The sequence below is a fragment of the Rhinopithecus bieti genome, unplaced genomic scaffold, assembly GCF_001698545.2.
Source record: "Rhinopithecus bieti isolate Rb0 unplaced genomic scaffold, ASM169854v2 scaffold_12088, whole genome shotgun sequence".
Classification (NCBI taxonomy): Eukaryota; Metazoa; Chordata; class Mammalia; order Primates; family Cercopithecidae; genus Rhinopithecus; species Rhinopithecus bieti.
In genome coordinates, this window is record NW_016807975.1 from 4,944,709 (window position 1) to 4,968,410 (window position 23,702).

Here is a 23,702-nt window from a genome sequence, read left to right on the forward strand (position 1 = left end):
CCCCTTCCCGTCCCGCGAGGCAGCCGTGTGGGGTGTGGGGGGCGCGCAGGTGAGTACAAATGCGGACGCCGCTCTGAACAGCGAAAGCCTTTTTCAAAAGTGATTTTGATTTACATTATGGGGTTGTGACTCGAGCCAAGAGGAGAGACGCACAAACCCTCTTCAGGTCTGCTTGTTGTGTTCAAGACAATTCATGCTTGTGTGGCCGACTGCATTTTGCAGTTTTCCTCTGTTCTTCCTAGAATTTTATTTGCGGGTTGGGCATGTATTCTTAGCTCTGTTTTGAAACTGAAGCTCAGAAAGGTTTTGCCTCCCCATCCCATCCCCCAAAACCCTGTGAAATGGAAAGGGCAGGAGTGCCATCTTAATTGCAACAGGTGCAAAAATTAAAGCTCAGTCAATTGTGGTTTCCTCCAAAAACTGGTGGAGGGCTTAAGGCAAACGTCTTTATCCCGATTTTGTAGATTATGACTCTGGGGTTTAACAAAGAGTTTTAAGTGACTCACTCCAGTTTAGCCAGCTTATGACAGAGCTGGAACTCCAACTGGGTGTCCTAATTTCCTTCCCAAGTTATTCCAGTTAGACCAGCTGCTACCACATGAACAAGCAGGTGACCGGCTTTGAAGCCTTGTCCAAGTCACAGGTCTTCCTCTCTTCATGGCCTAACTTCCAGATCCAGCCCTTTTTAAAAGATGTCTGTGAATATTCAGATGACGTGCTTAGAATGTATTCACTAATGGTATTGTCTCAGAAGTGATCAGGATGTTCAAACCACAGTTAAGGAAACTCAGTTCTTAGGGTCTTCCAGTAGAATTGGAGGTAGAAATTGTGGACCAGGGAAGATTAGGAGCCTGTAGATCCTTTAAAAAGCCTTGAAAGACAATTTCTAAAACAAAGCACCAAATCTACCAAGCAATTTGGATTTTCTTTGGGAACATAATGTATGCTGATGTTTGTTTTACAATGAGCCCCAGAATGTGTTTATCAAATTTTGATTCTAAGGAGAAAAATTAAAGTATTAGTCAATACCATGAGAAAATGATGTTTATGCAAGGATCAGTGAAATAAGACCTTCTGAAATGAAAGATCATTTGTGTTAAGTTCTGAAAAACTTCCTCAGGTACAAAATCGGGAGGTGTGGTACTCAAAGATTCTAAATTTGGACCTGGACTTCTAGATTGTTATATGTATGTTTGCTATAAGTTAGATGTGTCAAAGTAGTAGGATAAAACTTTTTTTTTTTTTTTTTGAAACAGAGTCTTGCTCTGTCGCCCAGACTGGAGTGCAGTGGTGTGATCTCAGCTCACTGCAACCTCCACCTCCCGGATTCAAGCGATTCTCCTCCGTCAGCCTCCTGAGTAACTGAGACTACGGGCGCCTGCCACCATGCCCGGCTAATTTTTTGTATTTTAATAGATACAGCGTTTCACCGTGTTAGCCAGGATGGTCTCAATCTCTTGACCTGGTGATCCACCCACCTCGGCCTCCCAAAGTGCTGGGATGACAGGTGTGAGCCACCGTGCCTGGTCAAAACTTTTCAATCTGTTGGTTAGCTTGATTTATAATCTTTAAGTGTTCAAACTTACGGTGTATAGACCTCTTTCTGTAATCTGGGTCATCAGGTTGTTAGGGGCAGGCCTACTACTACTAGCCAACATTTTCCTGAAGTCCTAACTGAACCCAGGAAGTCCAAACAAAACAAAACATTAAGTATATATGTTAGAAAGAAAATAAAAAATAAATTCTTTTAGAGTATTATGATTGATTGCTTTCTTGGAAAANTCAGTGGTGTGATCTCAGCTCACTGCAACCTCCACCTCCCGGATTCAAGCGATTCTCCTCCGTCAGCCTCCTGAGTAACTGAGACTACGGGCGCCTGCCACCATGCCCGGCTAATTTTTTGTATTTTAATAGATACAGCGTTTCACCGTGTTAGCCAGGATGGTCTCAATCTCTTGACCTGGTGATCCACCCACCTCGGCCTCCCAAAGTGCTGGGATGACAGGTGTGAGCCACCGTGCCTGGTCAAAACTTTTCAATCTGTTGGTTAGCTTGATTTATAATCTTTAAGTGTTCAAACTTACGGTGTATAGACCTCTTTCTGTAATCTGGGTCATCAGGTTGTTAGGGGCAGGCCTACTACTACTAGCCAACATTTTCCTGAAGTCCTAACTGAACCCAGGAAGTCCAAACAAAACAAAACATTAAGTATATATGTTAGAAAGAAAATAAAAAATAAATTCTTTTAGAGTATTATGATTGATTGCTTTCTTGGAAAATCCATGGAATAAATTGAAACTAATTCAATAAGGTGGTTATAAAATACTTCTCCTAAACAACAATCATCAATTTTAAAATGCAGTGGGAAGAAGACTGGGCGTGATGGCTCATGCCTATAATCTCAGCACTTTGGGAGGCTGATGAGGGAGAATTGCTTGAGGCTAGAAATTCAAGACCAACCTGGGCAAAATAGTAAGACCCCATTTCTAAAAAAGAAAAGAAAAGGTAGCTGGGTATGGTGGCATGTACCTATAGTCTCAGCTACTCAGGAGGCTGAGACAGGAGGATCAGTTGAGCCCAGGAGTTTGAGACTGCAATGAGTTATGATTCCACCACTGCACTCCAGCCTGGACAAAATACTGACACCCTGTCTCTTAAAAAAAAAATTGATATAGGAGAAAGATTACATTCAAAAATAACAAAAATCAAGTTTGTGTTTATAAGGAATTACAAGACCTATTTGAAGAATTGAGAAAGCTAGATGAGGGATAAGGGTGGAAGGAAGGATCACAAAGGGGCATGAGGAAACTTTGGGGTGATAAAATGTTCATTATCTTGATTGTTGTAATAGTTGCATGGATGTTTATATGTCAAAACTTACCAAATTGTACACTGTAAATACGTTTATGTATAAGTGCTTATTGTGTGTCAATTATACCTAAATAAAGCCATTTAAAAAGGGAGGGGGGAAGAAGTAGCTTTTTATTTGATTGTATATGACATGTAAAGCACTTGGTTAGGCACTTTACATGCAATATGTTATTTAATACTGATGACAACCCATGAAGTAGGTATTACAATCACCCCCATTGTACAAACTAAGAAATTGAGGCTTAGAGAGTAACTTGACCAAGGTCCAAGTCTCATATACTATATAACAGGAGTAAGACTCAGATCTTACTTAACAACAGTATTTATACTTTAACCTGACTTACATATTTCCATAAAGGACACAAGTAAAGACTCGAATATATGGAAAAACAATACAGTCAATATTGTAAAGTTGTCCATTTCCACCAAACTAATTTAAAAATTTAGCAAAATCCCATTGTGATTCTCTTTCTTTCTTTCTTTCTTTCTTTCTTTCTTTCTTTCTTTCTTTCTTTCTTCCTTCCTTCCTTCCTTCCTTCCTTCCTTCCTTCCTTCCTTCTCTTTTTCTTTCTTTCTTTTCTTTCTCTTTCTTTCCTTTCTTTCTTTCTTCTTTCTTTCCTTTTTTCTTTTCTTTTTCTTTTCTCTTTTTTCCTTCCTTCCTTCTTTTCCTTTCCTTTCCTTTCTTTTCCTTTCCTTTCTTTTTGTATTTCCTTCCTTCCTTCCTTCCTTCCTTCATTTTTTGTTTTGTTTTGTTTTGAGACAGAGTCTTGCTTTGTCACCCAGACTAGAATGCAATGGGAGTGATCATGGTTCACTGCAGCCTTGACCTTCTCCCACCTCAGCCTCCCAAGTAGCTGGAACCACAGGTGTATGCCACTATACTGGGCTAATTTTTTTTTTCTAGAAATTGGGACTCCCTGTGTTGCCCAGTCTAGTCTCCAATTCCTGAGCTCAAGCGATCCTCCTACCTTAGCCTCCCAAAGTGCTAGGATTACAGGTGTGCACCACCACACCAGGCCCCCTTTATGATTTCTATAATAAAACATATTTAAAAATCCAAATTGATTTTGCAACTATTATTCTTTCTTATTAGAATGCCATTTTTTGCCTGTTTTTCCCCATTTCATTCCCTCCACCCCAGAGTAAAGAAATTATTCTTTATTCTGTTGGACTCAAAAGTCATCACACCTAGGAATCTTCCCCCACTGATATGGTTTGGCTCTGTGTCCCCACCCAAATCTCATCTTGAATTGTACTCCCACAATTCCTACGTGTTGTGGGAAGGACACAGTGGGATATAATTTGAATGATGGGAGATAATTTGAATCATGGGGGCGGTTCCCCCATACTGTTCTCGTGGTAGTGAATAAGTCTCATGAGATCTGATGGTTTTATCAGGGGTTTCCACTTTTGCATCTTCCTCATTTTCTCTTGCTGCTGCCATGCAAGAAGTGCCTTTCACCTCCCCCCATGATTCTGAGGCCTCCCCAGCCATGTGGAGCTGTAAGTTCAAATAAACCTTTTATTCCCAGTCTTGGGTATGTCTTTATCAGCAGCATGAAAATGGACTAATACAATAAATTGGTACCAGTAGAGTGGGGCATTGCTGAAAAGATACCCAAAAATGTGGAAGCAACTTTGGAACTGGGTCTCAGGCGGAGGTTGGAACAGTTTGGAGGGCTCAGAAGAAGACAGGAAAATGTGGGAAAGTTTGGAGCCTCCTAGAGACTCATTGAATGACTTGACAAAAATGCTGATCGTGATATGAACAATAAGGTCCAGGCTGAGGTGGTCTCAGATGGAGATGAAGAACTTGTTGGGAACTGGAGCAAAGGTGATTCTTGTTATGTTTTAGCAAAGAGACTGACAGCATTTTGCCCCTGCCCCAGAGATTTGTGGAGCTTGGAACTTGAGAGAGATGATTTAAGGTATCTGGTAGAAGAAATTTCTAAACAGCAAAGTATTCAAGAGGTGACTTGGGTGCTGTTAAAGGCATTCAGTTTTATAAGGGAAGTGGAGCATAATAGCTTGGAAAATTTGTAGCCTGACAATGTGATAGAAAAGAAAATCCCACTTTCAGAGGAGAAAGTCAAGCTGGCTGCAGAACTTTGCATAAGTAATGAGGAGCCAAATGTTAATTGCCAAGACAATGGGGAAAATGTCTCCAGTCCATGTCGAGGTCTTCACAGCAGCTCTTCCCATCACAGGCCCAGAGGCCTCGAAGGAAAATGTGGTTTCATGGGCTGGGCCAAGGGTCCTCGTGCTGTGTACAGCCTAGGAACTTGGTGCCCTGTGTCACAGCTGCTCCAGCTGTGGCTCAAAGGGGCCAATGTAGAGCTTGGGCTGTGGCTTCAGAGGGTGCAAGCCCCAAGCCTTGGCAGCTTCCACGTGGCTTTGAGCCTGCAAGTGCACAGAAGTCAAGAATTGGGGTTTGGGAACCTCTGCCTAGATTTCAGAGGACGTATGGAAATGCCTGGATGCCCAGGCAAAAGTTTGCTGCAGGGGCGGGGTCCTCATGGAGAACCTCTGCTAGGGCAGTGCAGAAAGGAAATGTGGGGTCAGAGCCCCCACCCAGAGACCCTACTGGGGCACTGCCTAGTGGAGCTGTGAGAAGAGGGCCACCATCCTTTAGACCCCAGAATGGTAGATTCACTGACACCTTGCACTGTGCACCTGGAAAAGCCACAGACACTCAACACCAGCCCGTGAAAGCAGCCAGGAGGGGTGGTATACCCTGCAAAGCCACAGGGACACAGCTGCCGAAGACAATGGAACCTACCTCTTGCATCAGCATGACCTGGATATAAGACATGGAGTCAAAGGATATCATTTTGGAGCTTTAGAATTTGACTGCCCCGCTGGCTTTCTGTTACAGGGCATGTGCTCTGTAACCCCTTTGTTTTGGCCAATTTCTCCCATTTGTAACAGCTGTGTTTACCTAATACTTGTACCCCATTGTATCTAGGAAGTAACTAGCTTGCTTTTGATTTTACAGGTTCATAGGCAGAAGAGACTTGCCTTGTCTCAGATGAGACTTTGGACTGTGGACTTTTGGGTTAATGCTAAAATGAGTTAAGACTTTGGGGGACTTCTGGGAAGGCATAATTGCTTTTGAAATGTGAGGACATGAGATTTGGAGGGTCCAGGGGCTGAATGATATGGTTTGGCTCTGTGTCCCCACCCAAATCTTATCTTGAATTGTACTCCCATAATTCCCACATGTTGTGGGAGGGACCTGGTAGGAGATAATTTGAATCATGGGGGCAGTTTCCTCCATACTACTCATAGTAGTGAATAAGTCTCATGAGATCTGATGGTTTTATCAAGGGTTTCCATTTTTGCATCTTCCTCACTTTCTCTTGTCACTACCATGTAAGAAGGCCTCTCACCTCCTGCCATGATTCTGAGGCCTCCCTAGCCATGTGGAACTGTAAGTTCAATTAAATCTTTTTTTCTTCCCAGTCTCAGGCATGTCTTTATCAGCAGCATGAAAACAGACTAATACTCCCACCCTCTCAAGTCCACGTTTAATGTCCCCTTATAAGCTACTACAGCAATCTATGCTTATACCTATAAAGGTCCTTATCATAATTAGCCAAATTCTTCATCTTCTTGTCTGTCACTCTACTAGATTCTAAGTTTCTTGAGGAAAGGTATACATTATTATTTACTTAGAACTTAGTATGTTTCCTGGAACATACTAGGAAAACAGTATATTGTACATGAATTAAGAAATAAATTTTCTAGTATCATAAAGCAAGTATATGAAGAATCTGAAATTAAATCCAAATTTGGCATAATGATATAGACCTAATCGGTTATCTTCCTGGCCCATTACTTTTCTGAGAACTGCAAAGAAAAGCCCAGGAACTGCTCCTCCCCTTCAGATCCGAATGCTAACTCTTATGAGTCTCTGTTGTACCAGCATGAATCCCTTCGTACCCTTGACCAGAGGGAATTGATCTAGGAGCAGACACCTGAGTGGGCTTTTCTTTGCTGGAAGCCTTTTTATTACAGCTTCAATCTCATTACCTATAATAGGTCTGTTCAGGTTTTGGACTTTTTCATGGTTCAATCTTGGCAGGTCGTATGTGTCTAGAAATTTGTCCATTTCTTCTAGATTTTCCAATTTATTGACATATACTTGCTCATAGTAGTCTCTAATGATCTTTTGAATTTCTGCAGTTTAAATTATAATGTCTCCTTTTTCATCTCTGGTTTTATTTCTTTGGGTCTTCTCTCTTTTTTATAGTCCAGCTAACAGCTGATTGACATTATCTTTTCACAAAATCATCTTATCTTTTTATTGATCTTTTGTATTGTTTTATTTTTATATCATTTATTTCTGCTCTGATTTTTATTATTTATTTTCTTCTATTAATTTGAGGTTTGGTTTGCTCTTGTTTTCTAGTTCTTTAAGATGCATTGTTGGGTTGTTTGAAGTTTTTCTCCTTTTTTATTAGGTGGTTATTGCTATAAACTTTCCTCTTAGTACTGCTTCTGCTGTATCTCATGGCTTTTGCTGTGTCATGTTTCCATTTTCATTTGTTTTGGGAAATTTTAAATTTCCTTCTTAATTTTTTCATTGACCTGCTGGTCATTCAAGAGCCTATTTTTTTTAATTTCTATGTGTTTATATAGTTTCCAAAATTCCTCTTGTTTTTGATTTCTAGTTTTATTCCATTATGGTCAGAGAAGGCACTTGATATTATTCTGATTTTTTTGAGTGTTTTAAGACTTATTTTCTGACCTAACATATGACCTATCCTTGAGAATGATTCATATACTAAAGAGAAGAATGTGTATTCTACAGGCATTAGGTGAAATGTTCTGTAAATGCCTATTAAGTCCATCTGGTCTATAGTACAGATTAAATCCAGTGTTTCCTTGTTGATTTTCTGTCTGGGTGATGTGTCCAATGCTGAAAATGGGGTGTTGAAGTCTCCAGCTGTCATTGTATTGGGGTCTATCTCTGACTTTAGTTTTAATAATATTTGCCTTGTATACCTGGGTGCTCTCCAGTGTTAGGTGCACATATATTTAGAATTACTAAATTATCTTGCTGAATTGACCCCTTTATCATTATATAACGACCTTCTTTGTCTCTTTTTATAGATTTTGTCTGAAATCTTTTGTCTAATAAAAATACAGCTGCTCCTGCTTGTAATCCCAGCACTCTGGGAGGCCGAAATGGGCAGATAACTTAAGGTTAGGAGTTCAAGACCAGCCTGGCCAACATGGTGAAACTCCGTCTCTACTGAAAATACAAAAATTCACCAGGCGTGGTGGCACGTGCCTGTAATCCCAGCTATTCAGGAGGCTGAGGTGGGAGAATTGCTTGAACCCAGTAGAGCAGAGGTTGCAGTCAGCTGAGATTGTGCCACTGCACTACAGCCTGGGCAACAGAGCAAAACTCCATCTCAAAAAAAAGAAAAAAAGCAAAAAAGCATATATGGCTGCTCCTGCTCCTTGTTTGTTTGTTTCAATTGGCATGAAACTTTTTTTCCATGTCTTTATTTTCAGTCAGTGTGTCTTTAAAGGTAAAGTGTTTCTTGTAGACAACAGATCATTGTATCTTTTAATTAGTTCAACTACTCTGTGTCTTTTGATTGGTGAATTTAGTCCATTTATATTAAATGTTACTATCAATAAGTAAGGACTTACTTCTGCCATTTTATAATTTGTTTTCTTGTTGTTTTGTGGTCTTCCCTGCCTGCCTTCCTGCCTGCTTTCTTTCCTCCCTCCCTCCCTTTCTTCCTTTTGGGAAGAGTATTTTCTCTGATGGTATGTTTTAATTTCTTGCTTTTTACTTTTTGTGGATCTACTGTAGGTTTTTTAATTTGAGGTTCTCATGAGGCATGGAAATAACAATTTGTAACCCATTATTTTAAACTGATGACAACTTAACATGGGTTGTAACAAACAAATAAGCAAAGAGAAGAGTAATAAAAACTCTACACTTCAACTTCACTTTACACTTTAACTGCTTGCTTTTTAACTTTTTAATATTCTTATTTATATCTTATACTGTCTGTGTCTTGAAAAGTTGTTTTAATTATTACTTTTGATAGGTTCATATTTTAGTATTTCTGCTCAAGATGTGAGTAATTTCCATACCTTTAGTATTTCTGCTCAAGATGTGAGTAATTTCCATACCACAATTACAGTGTTAGGATATTCTGTGTTTAACTGGGCACAGTAGCTCGTGCCTGTAACTCCAGCACTTTGGGAGGCCAAGACAGTCTTGGCCATGCTGCCCAGGCAGTCTCAACACCTTGAGCCCAGGTGTTTGAGACTAGCCTCAGCAACATGGCAAAACCTTGTCTTTATAAAAAATTTTTAAAAAATAAGCTGGGCACAGTGGCATGAGCCTGTGGTCCCAGCTACTTGGAAGGCTGAGGTGGGAGGATCACCTGAGCCCAGGAGTTGAGGATGCAGTGAGCTGTGTTATTAATAGCACCACTGCACTCCAGGCTGGGTGGGCAACAAATCTAGACCCTATCTTAAGAAAAAAACTTCTGTTTTTGTCTGTTTACTTATTATTACCAGTGAGTTTTGTGCCTTCAGATCACTTCTTATTGCTTAACATCCTTTTCTTTCAGATTGAAGCACTCCCTTTAGCAGTTCTTGTAGGACAAGTTTGGTGTTGATGAAATCCCTCAGCTTTTGTTTCTCTGGGAAAGTCTCTATTTATTCTTCATGGTTGAAGGATATTTTTACTGGATATACTATTCTAGGATAAAAGTTTTTTCTTCAGCACTTTAAATATGTCATGCCACTCTGTCACACCATGTGTACTGCCATGTCAAACCTGTAAGGTTTCCACTGAGAAGTCTGCTGCCAGACATATCGGAGCTCCTTTGTATGTTATTTAGTTCTTTTCTTTGGCTGCTTTTAAGGTTCTTTCTTTCCTTCACCTTTGAGAGTTTGATTATTAAATGCTTTGAAGTAGTGTTCTTTGTGTTAAATCTGCTTAGTGTTCTATAATCTTCTTGTGCTTAAATACTGATATCTTTCTCTAGGTTTGGAATGTTCTCTGTTATTATCTCTTTTAATAAATTTTCTACCCCTATCTCTCTCTACCTTCTCTTTAAAGTCGGTAACTCTTAGATTTGGCCTTTTGAGGTTGTTTTCTAGATCTTGTAGGCATGCTTTATTCTTTCTCATTTTGTCTCCTGCGACTGTGTATTTTCAGGTAGTGTATCTTCAGGCTCACTCATTCTTTCTTCTGTTGGATCAGCTCTGTTGTTGAGAGACTCTGATTCCTTCTTCAGTGTGTCAGTTGAATTTGTTGGCTTCAGAAGTTCTGCTTGGTTTTTAAAAATTATTTGAATCTCTTTGTTAAATTTATTGGATATGATTCTGAATTCCTTCTCTGTGTTATCTTGAATTTTGTTGTGCTGCCTCAAAAAAGCTATTTTGAATTATCTGTCTGAATGTGCATGTAATTCTGTCACTCCAGAATCGGTCACTAGTGCCTTATGTATGTTTTTTAGTGAGGTCATGTTTTCCTTAATAGTCTTGATGCTTGTGGATATTCAGCAATGTCTGGGCATTGAAGAGTTAGGTGTAGTCTTTGCTGTCTGAGCTTGTTTGTACCTATCCTTCTTGGGAAGGATTTCCAGGTATTCAGAGGGAATTGAGTGTTGTGATCTAAGTCTCTGTTCACTGCAAGCATATCTGCATTAGGGGCCACCCTAAGCCCAGTAATGCTGTGACTCTTGCAGACTCATAGATGTACTGCCTTGGTGGTCTTGGGTAAGATCTGAGAGAATTCCCTGGATTACCAGGCAGAGACTCTTGTTCCCTTCTCTTACTTACCCCAAGTAAATGGAGTCTCTCCATGATGAGCTGCCTGGATCTGGGGGAGGAGTGACACAAGCACCCCCGTAACCACCACCACTGGGACTGTGCTGGGTCATACCTGTAGCCAGCATAGCAGTAGGTCTCGCCCAGGGCCTGCAGCAGCCACTGCCTGGCTACTACCAATGTTCACTCAGGGCTCAAGGGCTCTTCAGTCAGCAGGTGGCGAATTCAGCGAGGCTTCTGTCCTTCCCTTCAGGACTATAGGCTCCCCTCAGTCCAGGGCAGGTTCAAAAATGCTATCTGAGAGCCAGGGCCTGGAGCTGGGAACCTCAGGCAGCTTCTTAGTGCTCTATTTTACTGTGGCTGAGCTAGCACCTAAGCCACAAGACAAAGTCCTTTCCACTGTTACCTCTCCTTTCCTCAAGCAGAAGGAGTTTCTCCCCTTGGCCACCACCGCTCCAGGCCTTTGGCAAGTACTACTTGGTTTACTCAAGTCCCAAGGGCTCTTCAGTCAGCTTGCAGGGAATGCTGCCAGGCCTGGGTCTCTCTTTAGGGCAGTGTCCTCCCCTCTGGCCCTGGGTTAGTTCAGAAATGCCATCCAGGAGCAAAGTCCTGGAATCGGAGACCCCAGGAGCCCACTTGGTGCTTTACCCTACTGTGGCCGAGCTGGTAACCAAGCTACAAGGCTTACTCTTCCCTCTCCTTTCATTAAACCAAAGGAGTCTCTCTCCATAGCCTCTACAACTGGGAATGTGCTGGGTCACACCTGAAGCTAGCACAGCGCTCAGTCTCATCCAAGTCCTGTGACAAGTACTGCCCTGCTGCTGCTGGTGTTTATTCAAGGCCCAAGTGCTCTTTAGTCAGCAAGAGATGAATCCTGCCAGAACTGTGGCAGAAGGTCCCCTTCTGGCCCACAGTGTCTAGAAATGTTGTTCAGGAACTAGGACTGGTTTGGGGACTTCAGGACTCTTCCTGGTACCCTGTTCTGTGGCTGAGATGGTATCCAAGTTGCAAGACAGAGTCTTCTTTGCTGTTCCCTCTCCTCTCCTCAAGTGGAAGGAAGGAGTCTTTTTTGGAGCTGCAAGCTGTGCTGCCTAGGGTTAAGGAAGGTTTGACACAGGCATTCCCTTGGCCACCCCAGCTGGGGTCTCACTAGGTCACATGCCCCCCAGGTCCACTGGCTCTGAGTCCAGCACAGTACCAGGACTTGCCCAGGAAATGGAGTCCTTGTTTAGACTGCCTTTCAAGTTTATTTAGGGTCCTAGAGCACTTTAGCCCATGGTCATGTCGCTTGCTGGAACTCAGGTTCTGACTATTGGGATGGGTGATCCCCCTCTGGCTAGGGCTGGTCTAAATGCTTCATCTGCGAATGCCAGCTAAATTCTTTCTTGTGTTGTTTTCTGCTGTGACAGGCAGCACTGAATTCCAATGCAAAGTCTCACAATCACTGTGCTCTTCCTCCCTCATGCATACAGATTCTCTCTCCTCACCGCAGCTGCTGCTGGAGGATGAAGGAGGGGTGGTGGTAGCAATTCAAGACTGTCTTTCCTACCCTCTTCAGTGCCTTTCCTTGATAAGCTGTTTAAACCAGGTACTGTGATCACTCACCTAATTTTTGGTTCTTACAAAGGAACTTTCTTGTATGGATAGTTTTTCAATTTGCTATTCCTGGAGGGGAGATGTTCACTGAAGGTGTCTTGTTCGGCCATCTGACTCCACCTCCCTCCAATGTATCCCTCATTTTTCTTTAATTGTTTTAACTAGCTCAGATGAACTTCTACTTTCAATCTAGATAATTCTAACTATTGTAGACAAAAAAACCCATGTTTCTACTATCTTATGATATCAATTTAAACATATATATATAATGAATCCACTGACTTTAGTACTTAAACCTCACCACTGTCTGCTTTATTGTCCTCTGCCACCACACACACCATCACTGAACAGTCTGTTCATATATATAGTAAGGTTAAAGAGGCTTTATAGCAAACCCAAATGAGTAAACACTTTCCCATTCACTACAGAGGAATTTGATAATCATTTTATGTATGGAGTGGCTTAAATGCCCAGACATCTGCTTATAAATTTCATTCCCTTTTCCCTCTTCCCTTTTGTTCTTTAGATTAGCTAGTTTAGTTATTCTCACAACTTAGTATGCCTAAGAATTATTGCATAAAATAGTATTTATAAAGTCATGCTTAATGAACCTTTTGGGCAATTTAAAGAATTTTCAAGGGTAATTTTGACTATGTAATTTTTGCTTTGTTCACTGACTTTAATTCCTCTTATTCACATGCCTTATCATCCTAACTCCTCCTCAAAAATGAAACTTTACACTATACTTACAATGAGCGCACTGTAAACAAACAGCATTAAAATTATATTAAATGTTATTTTTTACCTTAGCAGTTTACAAGGCACCTTGGATTTTGTGGTACCTTAGTTATTATTATTATTATTAATGTCAATTAATATTACATGATAGATGTACAAACATGAAAGTTAATAGAAATTCCACATGAGCCCAACCTTATTTTCTAACTTTATTTCCAATTACTCTCCATCACACATCTTAAGTTCTAACCAACTTGAAATTCTCAGTGTTTTTTAATCCCAATCCTTTCCCCAATCCTATCCCATGCCTTCCACCTGGGATATTCTCTACCAGTTGCTCTCCCCTCTATGCAAGTCCAAATCCTACTCATCTTTCCATGTTCTTACCAAATACGGCCTCTCCTAATATTTCTAGAATTTCTAGATTTAATGCCTCCTTCCTCCAAATGACTACCTTATAATGCAGACTTTCTGTGTTTTTTTGACCCATCAGTCTACATTTTAGTACAGTAATTTGGTATGTGTCCTGTTGTCCCTCTAGTGCTTTAAACCTTTCAGCTGTCTGTTTAAAGTAATAACAGTAACAATATATTGGGTGATGATAGCTTATGGGTAATTCAAATGAATGGCATAAATGCTTTAAGGGATGGGAATGAGGAATTGGGAATAAAGTAACTGCACTATCTCTAGAGTGGCATTGTATTACTTGAAAGTGGACTTAGATCAGTTGTGAGTGTATATTGGAAACTCTAGGACAACTACTTAAAAAAATTCAAAAAGAAGTGTAATTGATATGCCAAAGAAGATAGAAAAGAAGGGGGAGCAAAAATAAACAAAAAGCAAATGCAATGAGTAGAAAACATTAGGAACATGTAGATATTAAACCAAATACGTCAATAGCCACTTTAAGTGTGAATTGTCCAAATATGTCAATTTTTTGTGAGTGTGATTGTCAGTCAATAAAAAACAAGGTCCATATGTTGTCTACAAGAAACTCACTCTATAAGGACACAAGTAGGTTAAAAGTAATGGAATGGAGGAAGAGAGACTGTGCTGTATTCATTAGCTAGGGCTTCCATAACAAAGTTCTAGAAATTGGTGGCTTAAACAAGGGAAATTTATGTTCTCACAATCTGGAAGTTAGAAGTCTGAGATCAAGGTGTTGGCAGAATTATTGTTTTCTGAAGATCATGAGAGGAGGATCTGTTCTTAGCCTCTCTCCTTGGCTTGTAGATTTATCTTCTCCCTCTTGAGAAGAATATAGACGTCCCTCTGTTCGTGTCTGTGTCCAAATTTCCTCTTCATATAAGGACACTAATCATAGCGGATTAAGGCCCATTCTTACCAACTTATTTTAATTTTATACCTGTTTAAAGGCCCTGTGTCCAAATATACAAGTCACATTCTGAGGTATTGGGAGTTAGAACTTCAACAATAAAAATTTGGGGGAGGGGATACAATTTAACCCCTAATATATGCTAACACTATTCAAAAGAAAGCTGGAGTCACTCTATTAATTGCAGTCAATGCAGTCTTCAGAACAAGGAAAATTATCAGGGATGAACAAGAGCACATTACCTAATGATAAATGGTTCAATTCTCTGAGAGGACAAAACAATCCTTAATGTGTACACACCTAACAACAGAGCATCAAAATACATGAGGCAAAAACCAATACAAATGCACAGAGTAATAGACAAGGTGCCTTACAGATAGAGTTCGGGAGCAACTGTGCAAAAATTAATTTCCTTAAACATGTTATTTCTTGCAGAGGTAACAGGATTGTTGAAGAACCAAGGAAGTATAACAATAGGGCAAAATAATTACTGAGATAACAAATATTTCAAGATTCCTGTTGGAGAAGTTGTTGGAGCTCTCTTTTACAGGATTAAAGAATCTATCCTTAGTCCTTTGACAACTGACACTCTCACCAGTAAACCTTTTAATCCCCCAAATAGTGGAATACATTTAAGGAACTAGAAATCATCAAAATTCACAAAGAATACCACCCTCTCTCCTCTTATCCCAGAAAGCCTGAGATTCTATTGTCATATCCCTTAGGGGATTTTTTTTCCCCTTTTGTAGGCTTCAGTTGTTTTCAAGAGCTTTTTGAGTAATATTTATATTTCTAGCCAAAGATACATTAACTTTAATATTTCCTTGGCAGATTAGTACTAAAGAGAGAAATGTTGCTTGTTTCATGGAAATAAATTGATAGGTTCAGCAGCTGTCATTTTGCTTATATAAGTGTACACTTCAGAAGAGAAGTGTTTTGAACCTGAGCAAATGGTTTTAAATATGGAAAAAATTTTCCTGAATCCCAGTACCTAAACACTAAAGGACATAATTGATAAGTTTAAATCTTTCCAACATCTGGTAAGTGCTTTCTCATTCATTTACTCAGTCTGCAACACTAGCATGTCAGCCACTGTGCTGAGTCCTGGTGACTGAAAGTTTTAAAAGATCCTGTTTCTGTCTTCCAGGGGTTCACAGTCTGGCAGGGAAGACAGACATGTTACTAAAAACAGTATAATTAATAACTTAGATTAGCTGTCCCTACAAAAATGCTATAGAAAGACACACAGAACTGGCAACTTAAGAGTTTAGTCAGTACATGGGCATTATCACAGAAGGAAGAAATGGCATTCTCAACAGAGAGAACATATGTAAAAGGCACAGAAAAAAAATGCAACAGTGGTGTATCCAGCTCCCTCAGAGTGGTGGGAGTAACAAGAGAAGACTCTTAAACACAACTTGATTTAGGATAAATAATTTAAGTGACTGGTCTGCGCAGCTTTCTGCCTCATGGTTAGCACCTACAAGTGCTAAAGCATAAAAACAGAGAAGGCTGCCCAAAAACAGGATGAGTAACTACCTCAGATGTATTTATCAAAGTTCATATTGATCATGTTTCTATTTGTTTCAGATATTATCATGGCATGGTTTGGTTTTTAATCTTTGTTGTGTTCTCTTCATCTAAGACACATACCATATAGATATAGACTCACAAACTCCTAACACCTACAGATTACTTATGGGGGCTTCTGAGGCCTTCCACCAATTTTTTTTTAATTTCAAAAACATTTTAAGAGACAGGGTCTCGCTATATTGGAGTACAGTGGCTATTCACAGGTGCAATCATAGCACCAATGTGCCTGGCTTCACATTTAAATTTCAATCTCCAGCCTCACCAGGTGCAGTAGCTCACGTCTGTAACCCAAGCACTTTGGGAAGCTGAGGCAGGAGTTTGAGACCAGCCTGGGTGACATGAGACCCCAACTCTACAGACAATTTTAAAAGTAATAATTAAACAATAAAAACCTCCAGCCTCATAGGCTACTATTTTCTGAACCAGGTTCCTATAATTCCTCAATATCCCATCCACTTTCTTGCTTCTATGCCTTTGCTCAAGCTGTACCTCTTTGGAATGCCTTCTGCCTCTTTTCCATTGATCAAAACTTTATCCCTGCTTGAAGACCTACCTCAAATGTATTTTCTCCTCCAAAACCTTCCCTTATTTCTTTCCCCAGCCTGTGCTCCCATAATAGCTTGATTTAATTTTGCTCTGTGTTATAGTAATTCACATACCTGTCTTTCCAGCTCGAGCAGAAACTTTTTGAGGGCAGGGACTTTGTCAGAATTATTTTGTGTTCCCAGCACCTGGTACATGACCGGGAATGTGGCACTTGATAAATATTTGTTTTAAATGACCTGTTCGTCTCATTGCCTTTGTGATCTCATTGATGTCCTCTCCAGTTTCATAACTGAGTTTCTCCAGCTAAGCAAACCTTCTGAAGCTCAATTTATCACTGAGACTGAGATTAGAGGAAGAATTAAAAAACTACCCAAGGCACGGGTTCACCACCCTGACAGCATAGCGAATCACTTAGACACTTTTTAAAAGAGGTAGTTGCTCCTAGCACTTTGGGAGGCTGAGGCGGGAGGATCACGAGGTCAGAAGTTTGAGACCAGCCTGGCCAACATAGTGAAATCCCATCTCTACTAAAATACAAAACTTAGCTGGGCATGCTGGCAGGCACCTGTAATCCCAGCTACTCCAGAGGCTCAGGCAGGAGAATCGCTTGAACCTGGGAGGCAGAGGTTGCAGTGAGCTGAGATTGCACCATTGCACTCCAGCCCGGCAACAGTGTGAGACTTCATCTCAAAAGCACACAAACAAGGAAACAAAAAGATGAAATCCAAAGACATGTGAGACATTTATGTCTAATGTAGTTNCTACCCAAGGCACGGGTTCACCACCCTGACAGCATAGCGAATCACTTAGACACTTTTTAAAAGAGGTAGTTGCTCCTAGCACTTTGGGAGGCTGAGGCGGGAGGATCACGAGGTCAGAAGTTTGAGACCAGCCTGGCCAACATAGTGAAATCCCATCTCTACTAAAAATACAAAAACTTAGCTGGGCATGCTGGCAGGCACCTGTAATCCCAGCTACTCCAGAGGCTCAGGCAGGAGAATCGCTTGAACCTGGGAGGCAGAGGTTGCAGTGAGCTGAGATTGCACCATTGCACTCCAGCCCGGCAACAGTGTGAGACTTCATCTCAAAAAAAAAAAAAAAAATTTAGTTGCCTGGGGCCCACCTTCAGAGATCTTGACTGACGTGTCCTAAAGTAGAAACCAGGTATCAATACATTTTCTGTAAGCAATTCTAAAGTACAGTCAGTTTTAGGAACTACAGACCTGAAGGGTGGATGGGAAATTGTTGCTGGGCCCCATATATAAATTAGAATAATTTCTAATTTGCTTTTCTCAAAAGGTAATGCTTTTCACAGAAAAACATAGCTAAAAAAATGGAGGCCACACAGTCTGGATGAAGTTGACCTTTTTTCCAGAGAAATCTTTGCCATCAGGATCCTGAGTTATGCTATGGGAGGAATCACACAATTGGCATGATACTCACCTTTGAGTTCCTGCTTAGCATGTCTAGAGAATCCCGGTGCTCCCCATCATAGACATCTTTAAAATCTTATTCAAGGAAGCCATAAAGTGAACTGAAATCAAAATGCCAAGCACCAAGTCATTAAATGAGTAATGAAAGCTTGAAAGTTTCCAGTTCCCTTGAGGGTCTTGACATGGATGTCCCCTGTGACATGCAGTCAGTGGTATGGGAGGACAGGGCCAGATACCATGAGGAGGACCCCATGTTGCATAACTCCAAGGTCATGTGCACAGTATGGGCCATGTGAAGAGTGCCCCCTGGAGTTGTGTAGTGCTGCATCTTAGCACAGGGACTTACCAGTCCTCAAACCCAAAAGATTTCTGGTGGTGGCTTCCACTTTGGTTCTGTTCTCCAGCCTTCTTCTGGCTTGGAGCTGTCACTCAGATCCAAGGTGAAAGATGAAGAGTCTCCTCATCAAAATCTCTCTGCTGGAGTCTTTTCCTACCTGAGGATGTCGTCACCAGAAATTCCCCTAACTGGCAGCTCTTGTCAACACATTCTGGATCCCTCTGATGGACTCCAGCTAGACTTGGTTCTTAAATCAGTCACTGTAGCAGAGTTTTAGAAAGGATTTAAGCTCCTTTTCGTCACCTACTCCTCTTCTCTTTCCCCACTGGTCAAAGTGTACATACAGAAGGAGAGTACATACTTTATTTTCAGGTTAGGACTGTTTCAGGGTGTGCGTGTGTGCATGCGTGTGCATGTGCGTGTGCATGCGTGTGTGTGAAATTTAACAGTCTAAGAGCAAAGTAGTAAAATAAAGCAGTATTAGCTATTTAAAAATTATCCCAGAACCTTCCAGAGAGTAGGAACCTTGAAAATGTTAGTTTCTATTGTTCTTGGCAGATGATAAAATGAATGCAGTGATAGTGGTGAAATCTACTGATTAGCTTTCACTTTTTATATTTTTAGAGAGAGCGGAGAAAGCAGCAGGGTTCTCATAGTAAGGAGAGGATTAATTTTTTTCCGAATGAAGTTGTAAAAATGAAAAAAATAGGAATTTTGGATGAGAAACCATTTTTTTATAAACTATAAAGGAATATATAAAATGAGTGGAATTATTTTGATAAGAGACGCCAAACTGAATGCCACAAGAGTTTGAAGAAGAGAAAGAGACCACAACCTGTTGTGGAAATCAGGAGGCAATGGCATCTCCCATTTAATAAGGATGTGATCTTGTACAAGATGTGGTTTCTGCATTGTGGAGCTGGGACCATGATCCCTGCCCTGACTACAAAGCAAGGCTGATTATGAGAATAGAATTGGATTTTTTGTGTCTGTACTTGTGAGCTATAGAACACAATAGAAATACAAAGTGACGTTACTGTAGCTATTATTGGTGATGAAGATATTAGTATTGATTTTGAAGAAATTGGCCAGCATTTAACTGGCAGGGCTGGCAGGGGAAGGCCTTACAGATAGAGAAAAGAGGACTGGAGAGGTTTCTGCCAATTTTCTTGGTTGATTGAGAGTCCCTGTATGTAAGAGTTGTTTCTGAGCATCTGTTGACACCTACACTGTCACTGGACCTGTGACAATGCTAGCAATACAATATTGAATAAGAAATGCTATCTGCCTTCAGGGAGCTCACCTTGACTTGGTTTTGAGGATGGCTTCAAATATCAGATCAAGAAATGTATAGTAGGCCGGGCATGGTGGCTCACGCCTGTAATCCCAGCACTTTGGGAGGCCAAGACGGGCGGATCACAAGGTCAGGAGATTGAGACCATCCTGGCTAACATGGTGAAACCCCGTCTCTACTAAAAAACATACAAAAAACTAGCCGGGTGAGGTGGCGGGCGCCTGTAGTCCCAGCTACTCGGGAGGCTGAGGCAGGAGAATGGCGTAAACCCGGGAGGCAGAGCTTGCAGTGAGCTGGGATCCGGCCACTGCACTCCAGCCTGGGCGACAGAACGAGACTCCATCTCAAAAAAAAAAAAGAAATGTATAGTTAATGTATAGGCAGTGGAGAGTTGCTGAAGGTTTTAGAGCAGAGGAATGACATTTTTAGGCCCTCCTGACAAAATACAGCTCTTAATTCAGCTTTCAACCAGTTTACCACCAGGAAGTATTTTTGGCTAGCAGATGATTGAGCTCAAGCCCCAGGCTTCAAGAACCTAGAGTGCTGTACCCCTCTAAATAGCACTTTTTTAAAAAAAAAAGCTTGTGAATAATGGAACTGATTGTTTCCTTCTTTGCAATGACTGTTAGAAAGCCTAAGCTAAATTTAACAAGTACATAGGACTTCAAAGCATGAATGTGAATCCCTGCATCAGCCCTGGCTAATTTTTCCCACATTCACTTTATTTTTAATCCCTCCCTTGCTTTTATAAAATGTTGTTGAATTATATGTAGTTTTGTAAATCAGGAAAAAGATTAATTATAAATAGATAAATATCATTTCTTATTTTTATTTATTTATTTATTTTGAGACAGAGTCTCACTCTGTTGCCCAGGCTGGAGTGCAGTGGTGCGATCTTGGCTCACTACAAGCTCAGCCTCCCGGGTTCACGCCATTCTCCTGCCTCAGCCTCCCGAGTAGCTGGGACTACAGGTGCCTGCCACCACGCCCAGCTAATTTTTTTGTATTTTTAGTAGAGACGGGGTTTCACCATGTTAGCCAGGATGGTCTCAATATCCTGACTCTTGATCCACCCGCCTCGGCCTCCCAAAGTGCTGGGGTTACAGGCGTGAGCCACCACATCTGGCCTCATTTCTTATTTAATTAACTTTTGGTGAAGATTATTTGAAATGTCCCTAGGAGACATTTGCATGGATGAGGTATATTGGAAAAGTAATATTACAGATGTTACTTTCTAACATTACTGCTCATCTCCTAACTTAAAATTCTGTTAAAGTCACGTATAACGTAACAGTTGAATATGATGTGAACCTATCAGCAACAATATTTTTGCGTTCAAAGTTTGAATTCTGCTTTCAAAATAATTTAACAAAAGATACAAACTTAAAACTACCTAAATCTTTATTCTCATGTGTTTTTAAAATTCTGTTTAAGTTTAAATAAAGGAGCTATGATTTATAGCCTATCAGAACATTAGGAGATAAAATCTAATATCCTGATTTTAAAAATCATACATAAAAAATGCATTCGAAATGAAATGAAATATGTTCTACAACTAAAAGTTACTTATAATGCTTGGATTACATTGCTAGATCAGAAGAAAGGAAGGTATAGAAAAGTCTGTATGTATTTCTGTGTTCAATCTGCCTTATCATTTTAAACTTACATTTTTAAACACTTGAAAGCAAGATAATCTTTAAGAATTTGAAAAGTATTAAGGACGTTTTTCCCTATTAAAAAATTCCTCTTTAGAGATTGCTTTCAGGGCCAATTTACAAGACGCACACTAAATTGGTTTTTTTTTAATTTTTTTTGTTTATATGTATACCCTAATCTTTGCATTCCTCTTTCTCTCTATCCCATCCTTCAATTGACTAGGTGATCAAAGTTTATCTCTTTTTGTTTCTGATAGAACTGACTGTTTCCGGAAAAGGTAAAAATCTATTCTCCAGAGGGCAGTGACTTTCTACCTGTGAAAATAAAAAATAAACTTCAGAAGAAAATTCTGAAAGAGGAATATAGAGATATTCCAAATAAAGGTAATATAGTTTCACTGGAACTGAAATGTTGCCTTCCAATTCTATTACAGAAGGCAGAGTGGCACATGTGGCACCTGATTGGGATGGACTCACTAAAGGATTTAACCCAGACTTCTGATCCGCAAATATTACTGCTACATTAACTGATTTGCAACAAAGAAAGAAAACATCATCCAGTTGATTTTATTATTTAAATATGGGCTCAAACCTTAAATCTGACAAACTAATAAATAAACATGTCTGAAAAGTAAATAGTAAATGGTGAACTGGTATGGCTGAGGCATTTGTACTGAACTCATGCTGCTTCCTGGAGATCACTGCATTCTTTTCTGTGCTCAGTAATCTACCTAAACTATGTCAGAGATTCGCCTGAGACTTACTTTCCTGTCCTTTCTGGATCAGATTATGTCTTTATTTAGAANTAGAGCAGAGGAATGACATTTTTAGGCCCTCCTGACAAAATACAGCTCTTATTCAGCTTTCAACCAGTTTACCACTAGGAAGTATTTTGGCTAGCAGATGATTGAGCTCAAGCCCCAGGCTTCAAGAACCTAGAGTGCTGTACCCCTCTAAATAGCACTTTTTTAAAAAAAAAAGCTTGTGAATAATGGAACTGATTGTTTCCTTCTTTGCAATGACTGTTAGAAAGCCTAAGCTAAATTTAACAAGTACATAGGACTTCAAAGCATGAATGTGAATCCCTGCATCAGCCCTGGCTAATTTTCCCACATTCACTTTATTTTAATCCCTCCCTTGCTTTTATAAAATGTTGTTGAATTATATGTAGTTTTGTAAATCAGGAAAAGATTAATTATAAATAGATAAATATCATTTCTTATTTTATTTATTTATTTATTTTGAGACAGAGTCTCACTCTGTTGCCCAGGCTGGAGTGCAGTGGTGCGATCTTGGCTCACTACAAGCTCAGCCTCCCGGGTTCACGCCATTCTCCTGCCTCAGCCTCCCGAGTAGATGGGACTACAGGTGCCTGCCACCACGCCCAGCTAATTTTTTTGTATTTTAGTAGAGACGGGGTTTCACCATGTTAGCCAGGATGGTCTCAATATCCTGACTCTTGATCCACCCGCCTCGGCCTCCCAAAGTGCTGGGGTTACAGGCGTGAGCCACCACATCTGGCCTCATTTCTTATTTAATTAACTTTTGGTGAAGATTATTTGAAATGTCCCTAGGAGACATTTGCATGGATGAGGTATATTGGAAAAGTAATATTACAGATGTTACTTTCTAACATTACTGCTCATCTCCTAACTTAAAATTCTGTTAAAGTCACGTATAACGTAACAGTTGAATATGATGTGAACCTATCAGCAACAATATTTTGCGTTCAAAGTTTGAATTCTGCTTTCAAAATAATTTAACAAAAGATACAAACTTAAAACTACCTAAATCTTTATTCTCATGTGTTTTAAAATTCTGTTTAAGTTTAAATAAAGGAGCTATGATTTATAGCCTATCAGAACATTAGGAGATAAAATCTAATATCCTGATTTTAAAATCATACATAAAAAATGCATTCGAAATGAAATGAAATATGTTCTACAACTAAAAGTTACTTATAATGCTTGGATTACATTGCTAGATCAGAAGAAAGGAAGGTATAGAAAAGTCTGTATGTATTTCTGTGTTCAATCTGCCTTATCATTTTAAACTTACATTTTAAACACTTGAAAGCAAGATAATCTTTAAGAATTTGAAAAGTATTAAGGACGTTTTCCCTATTAAAAAATTCCTCTTTAGAGATTGCTTTCAGGGCCAATTTACAAGACGCACACTAAATTGGTTTTTTTTTTATTTTTTTTGTTTATATGTATACCCTAATCTTTGCATTCCTCTTTCTCTCTATCCCATCCTTCAATTGACTAGGTGATCAAAGTTTATCTCTTTTGTTTCTGATAGAACTGACTGTTTCCGGAAAAGGTAAAATCTATTCTCCAGAGGGCAGTGACTTTCTACCTGTGAAAATAAAAAATAAACTTCAGAAGAAAATTCTGAAAGAGGAATATAGAGATATTCCAAATAAAGGTAATATAGTTTCACTGGAACTGAAATGTTGCTTTCCAATTCTATTACAGAAGGCAGAGTGGCACAT

General features: G+C 39.9%; 1 long non-coding RNA gene across 1 annotated transcript; it reads left to right on the forward strand.

Annotated features, from left to right (window-relative positions):
- Positions 1–12: 12 nt before the first annotated feature.
- LOC108537180 (uncharacterized) lies at positions 13–21,844 on the forward strand. Its single transcript, XR_001887728.1, has 3 exons — positions 13–49; positions 12,153–12,268; positions 21,466–21,844. It is a non-coding gene; the product is annotated as an uncharacterized LOC108537180 (long non-coding RNA).
- The last annotated feature ends 1,858 nt before the right edge of the window (positions 21,845–23,702 follow it).